Genomic DNA, 8119 nt, shown 5'->3' on the forward strand with positions numbered 1-8119 from the left:
ATTATATATGGGGTTCCACACCCCCTGCTTTCTCTTGCTTCTGTAGTCTATGATGTGAACACAGCCTATGTTCTCTTTCTTCACCATTCCCTGAGATCGGTAGTCCCCAGAATCACATGGACTGAGCCTGAAATTGTAAGAAAATAAAAATATGTCTTCTTCCTCTAAATTATATGGTCAGATTTTTAGATGGCTACAAGAATGTTGTTGGATATACCCTTTCAATGTACTCTCTGGATTTAAACTGGTTAAGGTTTGAATCTGAAATGTCCTTTATTTTACTTTATTTTTTTGGTGGTACTGGTCTTCCTGGAAGCCCTTCTACCACCGGGTTACACTCCTAGATCTATTTTTTATATTTTCTTAAATTTGGTAACAGGGTCTCTTAAGCCAGTACAGCTGGCTTTGAACCTGCGAGATCCTCCTGTCTCCGCCTCCCAAGTGCGGGGATTACAAGCTTGTGCCACCACGCCCGGCCTGAAATGTCCTTTAAAAGCTCACCTTTAAAAGCATGATCTCAGCTGGGCATGGTGGTGCATACCTATGATCCGAGTACTTGAGAGGCTGAGACAGGAGGATCTCAGGTTTGAGGATAGTGAGTCACTCATGAACTTAGCAAGACTCTCTTTCAAATAGGGCTAGGAGGTGTATCTTGGAGGTGGAATACCCCTAGGTTTACCAGGTTTACCCCTGGGTTCAATCCCTAGTAACGCGTACGCATACACACACACACACACACACACACACACACACACACACACACACACACGATCCCCAATGCAGTAAGGTTTAGAAGGGAGGCCTTTAGGCAATAATTAGATCATGAGAGCTTTGACCTCATTGGTTAGTTGATCTGTTTGGTGGATTGATAGGCAAATGAACTACCGGGAGGTGGGACCTAGGTGAAGGAAGTAGGTCATTAGGGGAGTGTCCTGGAAGGGTTGTCTTCTCTATTTCCTCTTCCCTTCTCTTTCTGCCTCCCAGCTGCCATGAGCTGAGTACCTTTTTTTCTGCCTTGCCCTTCTGCCATGATGTTTCTGTCTTAGAGTCAACTGACCCAGTGGAGTGGACCGAATCCTCTGCAACTGTGAGTCAAAATAAATCTTTCCTTTTCTCAAATGTTCTTGTCAGGTATTTTAGTCACAGTGATGCCAAGGTAACTAACATACCACCCTGAACAAAACTTTAGATAGGTCTGATAGCATTTCTGATATTTATTAGTTATAAGAGCAGTCTTGTTTCGGTGTGAAAAGCATTAAAAATGTTATCTTTTAACCAGGGTAAAGCTTCTCCTCACCCCAGTTTGGTCCTGCCTCAGGATTGGAAGCCTGTAGTGTCTGTGTGTGGGGGGGGGCAGTGTCAACCTCTCTTCTTCTGCCTTTTCTCCCCTGCTCACCTTTTCAGGAGGCTGGCTGTGTTCCCCAGGGTTGGATCGTACAAGAGAGGGTTGGGGAGAAGGCCATGGTCTTCCTGGCTGGAATGAGCACAAACCATCATTGGTGGCCTCTGGAAGCTTGGATATAAACTAGTTCTCCTTATGGAATAATGTCTTCTCTAGCTGGCAACTTTGGAAGCTATGCACTTGCCTCCCATTACACCCCCACCACCCATCCCTCGGGCCCATTAAGTTCGTCTGCCTTTGGTCTGTGGAACTGAATCAGATCCATGCCCCTGGGGTCCTCAGGCCTTAGTGAGCACACTGGTCTTTCCAGGTGGAATCATTTTATGTCTGAGAGAAGCCATCCTGCACAAGGGTAGGGGTTGTGAAAACATAAGAGCCTCAGAAATCTCTCTCCCCCAAAATTGCCTTCTCTGGCCTCCTCTTCTCCCTCAATGGATTCTTCATGTGTTTTCTTGCCCTTGTTGTTGCTTTTGTATATGGCCTGGTGGTGACTGGTGGGGTAATGGGGTGAAGCTGGTCTAATTGGTTTCAAATCTTCTTCACATATCCTTCACCTGTGGTCTAACACCCTGTCTCAGGCTGCGGAGGTAATTATCACTTACTTTTCTCTTTTTATGACTTCTGTAGAAACACAGAACTCCCGTGTGATAAAGGGGAGAGAATTAGATATGTGGTCTGTAGCGGGGTCTTCCTAGGTCCTCATCTGATTTCCAACCATCTTCCCCTAGCCTGTTGCTATTGCCTACAATATTGTGGATTCACTTTTTGGTGTTAAGCATTTGTTGCTAGTTTAACAATGCCCAAATCACCTCTTCACTCAATCAGCTAATGTGACCACTTTGGGTAGCATTGGTCAAAGATTTTATTTAGCCCTTACAATGATGTGAATGTAGAATTATCCCCATTTCACTGATAAGGAAACTGATGTTTATAGAAATTGATATCACAGTAAGGTTATATAGCTCATAGCTGTGTCCTACAGGATTTGAACCCATGCCTCTCTGATTCCAGAACTTGTTCTGTTAAACTATATATTTGGGGAAGTAGAGCATAAATGTTGGACTAATTGAGACAATGCCTTTCTTTTGAGATGCAGGGATCAGCTGCCAACAACTGGGGTCTCTTATTCTGTGGTAAGAGGCAGGGTAAGAACATGGTAGAACCTGCTAACCATGATGTTGGGGAATATTAAGAAGCTAAAAAAGTTAAAACCAAAGAGAGTGGGAAAATCCAGAAAGATGAAATATTGTAGCATTTATGATTTAAAAAATGGTACACAAGATTGGTTTTCTGATAGCAAATAGTGACTTGAAATAGAAGATAAATAAACATGAATTTGAGGGCAATGTAAGCAGGTTCAAGGCAGCTAGAAAAGAGTGGAGACTTGGATAATGATAGAGAATGCTTGTCCTCAAAAACATCTTTGTGCCGGGAGTGGTGGCGCACGCTTGTAATCCCCACGCTTGGGAGGCAGAGACAGGAGGATCACGCTGGTTTGGAGCCAGCCTCGCTGGCTTAAGAGACCCTGTTTCCAAATAAAAAATATAAAATAGGTCTGGGAGTGTAGCCTGGAGGTAGAAGGGCTTCCAGGAAACTCAGTACCACTAAGTAAAATAAAATAAAAACATCTTTGCTTTGCTTTTCTGGGCACATAGCTCAACTACATTTTCTGGATCATTTGCAGTTAGTTTGGGGGAAATTTAACCAAATTATATCTAGTAGGATATGAGTGGAAGTGATATTCTCCACTTCCAGACCTGGCCCAAATAAAGCTCTTGTACATGACGCTTTTCTCTCTCTCCCGGCTTTTTAGCAGAAGTCACCTTGAAAGTAGTGTGCTTCAAACTCAAGGAGTCTGATGACCTGACTCTTCCATTATCCACACTCCCTACTCCCCCTCACCCACCACTGCCGCTGTCTATGGCATGAGAGAGAAGTAATCATTTGCTGTGTTAAGTCTCTGAGAATATAGGTTTTGGTTCTGTGAGTGAACATAATGATCCTGTTAAGAAAAGCATGCACAATGGCCGGAGCTTGGTTTTGCTCAAAGTATCAGTGTTGCACTGTTTTCTTCCCCTGTCTCTCCTTTCATTTTCAGTCCCAGAACTCAAGATGTCCAAGTGGCTAATGAGAATCAGAAGTCAGATACCTGAACTGAGAGCTGAAGTATGAGCTCCCTAGATCTGGGTCCAAGCACAGCTCACATTCAGTGTTTGTTGTTGTTTCCATTCTTGAAGAAAGAGCATGTCTTTGATAGGGGAGAAAATTGGAAATTCTGAGATATTTGGCACTGATCAAAGATGAGCGAGAAGAAGTGGCTCATCACATCGCATGCGGTTCCACATGTTGTGTAGCACTACACTGGCAGGGGAAGGGCTGGTAGGACAGAAAATAGGGAGCTTTTGTGGTTTCAGAAAAGAACAGCAACAATAAATTGTGGTCTACAAAATAAGTATATTCTGAGAGGTGGCTGGTGATGGAGTAAAGTTTGAATTGTGAGGTGAAAGATTAAAAGGAAGCCATGGGCACAGAGAAAGGAATAGATCAAAAGATGTTTTGAAGAGGAGAAAAAAAAAAAAAGAACCCAGGTTGATGACAAGAACAGTATGGATGCAGGGAAGATGAGTCAAAGATAACTCAAAAATTTCAAGGCTTGAAGATCTGGGGAAATGAATGGTAGAGTCATTGGCGATGACAGCAAATCTTTTGGGAACAGGATTATTTTTGATGAAAATGTGATAGATTCCGCTTTGCATGGATTGAGTTTGCCGTGACATTGAGTTATGCAGTGGGGCCAGGAGGCAGTTGGTAAGGTACTTTCTAATCAGGTCAACTTTTCTTTTTCTTTCAAGTACACTCAGAATTAGGCCTCTGATTAGTAAGGTATGATTTTGCTTTTGTCAAAAAATGAAGCCAAACTATTCAAGCACTCAGTGTATATGTGAGGATGGTAGAGATGTTTAATACCTTCATTACTTTGCTATTATCCCTTGTTCCCTTTCCCTTCTTACCACAACAATTAAGGAATCTCCACTGTGCTCTCTGCTAATGTATTTATAAGGCAGGGCCCTGCTGCTCCTTCATACCCTTGCTACTTGCAATTCATTTTCTACTTTGGCCTTTCTGACTTGGCCTCAGCATGTGTCAGATTGTCTTATACACGCCCTTGATCTTTTGGCCTACTAACATTTTGCATGTGATTACATTTCAGAGTTTGGAATCTTCAATCATGCAATGAAAAGTGCTGGGGAATTAATTTTAAATTCAAGGGATTGAAAAAGAGGTCAGCTTGGAGGTAGAGATTGACTAAATTTCTGTAAGCAGCAGAATGCCTTAGTTTGCATTACAGGCAAATAATTTTCTGATTCAAAATGCACTTAATATTCTCTAACTTTAGATATCCAGGGGCGATAAGAAAGTGACCAGTGGGGACATACTCACCTGTTATGTGTGTTAAGACCCTTGAGGCTGAGAATCAGGGAGAGAAATTAATGATTTGGCAGTGACAGCCAAGTTATCACTTTACTACTGGTCGCTTTCTCATTACACTCGGAGACCTGAAATTAGGGAATAACAAGGAGGTTTTTGGGCCACAAAATCTAGGGGTTTTGTCAAAATATCTGCCCTGAGAAGCCAGCTAGTGCTTCTACATTTCTCTATGAATAACAGGAACATCTGGGCATATCTCCCTCATCTCTCTCTAGCTTGTCATGAACTAACATCACAGGACTTGATACGCAGTGTTTTCTTCTTTTTTATTTTTTCACATATGAAATGCAGCCCTCGCTGGAATATCCATCTCTGAGTGCAGTGATGGTCAGGGAGGTGAGAGAAATGTCTTTTCAATGATGTGTTTGGTATGCTTTTTCCAATATGCCCTCTATTCACTAATGCTTATGGAATGATTATTCTAATACACCCTCTGTCCACTAATGCTTATTGCAAACTGGCAGTATTATCGAATGGATCATATAGATTTAACAATAGATGAGTAAAAGTGATGACTAGTGGTAAAAATCATAGATGTCTATAATGTGAGCTGAGCTGTATACAGACATGCAGTAAGGTTTTTTTTTGTTTTTGTTTTTTTTTTTTTTTTGGTGGTACTGGGGTTCCTGGAAGTCCTCCTTCCTCCGGGCTACACTCCCAGACCTATTTTATATTTTTGAAACAGGGTCTCTTACGCCAGCACGGCTGGCTTCGAACCTGCGCGATCCTCCTGTCTCTGCCTCCCAAGCGCGGGGATTACAAGCGTGCGCCACCACACCCGGCATGCAGTAAGGTTTTTAAGTAGATCTCAGTGGACAGAGAATATATCAGAATGCGGAGGGTGACTTTTTTTGTGTGTGTGTGGATCTGGGGATGAAGCCCAGGGGCATTTGACCTCTGAGCCACACCCCCTGCCCTATTTTTTATTCGTTATTTTGAAACAGGGCCTCAGTAAGTTATGGAGGGCCTCACAAAGTTGCTGAGGCTGTCTGCAAACTGCGATCCTCCAGTCTCAGCCTCCTGAATGCTGGGATTACTAGTGTGCGCCATCACGCCTGGCTGGGAGGATGACTCCTATTAAAATTTACTACTTTAGAGAACATTACATCAATCTCAACAAGCAATGAAAGATGATGCAGCTAGTAATGCACTGAGTATAGAAGAGAGAACAGGTTGAATACCAAGGACTGCATGAGCAAACCAAAGGAGGAGGTTCTTGTTTAGGATGCAGTCTTTCCTAATAGAAGATCGGAAGCTGGATATGAAAACTAGGCAAAATATATGAACTTGGAGTTAGCTCTTTACATCTGGATATTAATAAGATTAGAAAACCATGCTGTGATGCTGCATGTTTAGGTGAGAAGGGATAGTAATCACTATCGTGTAGTTAAAAATCCTCATTTCATAGAGGAAAGTTCTAAACCCTAAAAAAATGATGACTGTCCATGGTCAGTGCGGTGCAGTGGGGAAAATCGAGGCTTTGTAGATGCGTCTCAGTCGGATTTCTTGATTTGTTATTTGACCTTGAGCAGGTTTCTTAATTTTGTTCAGTCTTGCTTCTCTGATTTATAAAATCTGGGAATTAATATCATTCAAGATTGTTGTAGACAGTAGATGAATGAACATCTCCGAAACAGCATCAATCATGTAGTACACACTGCATACGTGGGAGCTGTTATTATTGTTATTGTTATTATTATTACAAACTTAGAGGAGACAGAGTTGGAAAGAGAATCTGTATTTATATTCCACGATACAGCTTTTTTATTCTATATCATAGAGCTCATAAACCAACTTCTTATTAATAATAACAACTAACATTTATAGAGAATTTATAAACACTTCTACACCTGCTATTTATGAGGAAAAAGGGCTCGGTTATAATCCAGTTACATTGGTCGGTGACAATGACTTTGAGAAGTTAAATGACTTGCTCAATAATGCTAATAACAAGGAACAGAGCTGGGACTGAATCCAAACCAAGGGCTTCCCAGCACCAACCCACTCCAACTTTGTTTGTTTACAACCAAGATTTTATTTCCTCTATCCTTAATTAAAGGACAGTATTACTATTCCCCCCAAATACCCTCATTCTTATGCCATCATCTTAAAACAATTGCTCTGACATGGTAATATGACTGATATAGTGAGTTAAATATAAGGTGAAGGTAGGAAGCACATTTATTATTTCTCATCATGATCCTTTTAAGCACCATGGATGCTTCATCTCTGCAACTGTAATGAAGTCTCAGCCAGTTTATGATATGTCTGAATGCATTTTTCAGATGAGGAAATGTCCATCACGAGAACTTGTACTTGACTAGTTCTCCTGACATAAACAAGCCCTAAAGCTAGACAAATATATATGGGATAACTGTTTTCAGTTGATTTCCATAGAAATCCTGCTACTGGAGTTTTCTAATTGCAATTCTTATGAATTAAGTCTCAGCTTGTGGTTATCCAGTAACCCACCTCTGCTGACTCTCACTCCTAAAGTTCCATCAGACACTCAGGATCTCATGAGCAAAGTCTACTTCAAGGCAGCTCCAGGTCAGTGTTTGTCAGATATGTGATTCATATCTCGCCAAAGAAGACACTGACATGTCCTTATCCCACGAAGATCAGTTTGTTCCCAAAGGACTAAAAGGTTATTTTGTTTTTAATTAAAAACAAAATAACAAAACCTGGGCTTCAGCTTCTTGCTTTAAACATTTCTAGGCACAATTCTGACATCAGTGTCAGACTCTATATATACACGTAATCCCCTAGAACTTCACTGTTATGATAAGAAATGAGTGTACTACAGCACTCCATAACTTTTTGCAGCAACTCTGCTCTCCAATCCCTCTAAAATTAGTCTTTTTACACCCTTAAGATGGTTGATGAACACAACAAAGAAAACCCGGTCTCTTATCCTTTGCTTTGGAAGTTCTGCAGAGGAGGTCCTGTTCTTCATTTTGTAGTGCAGGGGCATTTAGTATCCGTTGTTTTCTTTCTGAAGTTTTAGACCGAGGGAGGAATAGTGCAGTTTTAACACCCTGTTTTCAGAAAGGGGGCATTTTAATGCCCTGGGAGATGACCTTTAGCTGACATTTTTGGCTTTCCAATGCAGCACACTTTTACTAAATTATTGGCTGCAGAAAAATCTGTCAGAAGATTCAGTTTATCCACAATTAACTTTAATGTCAAATGTGACAGCTGATTTTGTGATGCTTCCAGCAGTGAAAA

The sequence above is a fragment of the Muscardinus avellanarius genome (assembly GCF_963383645.1).
Source record: "Muscardinus avellanarius genome assembly, chromosome: 2".
Lineage (NCBI taxonomy): Eukaryota > Metazoa > Chordata > Mammalia > Rodentia > Gliridae > Muscardinus > Muscardinus avellanarius.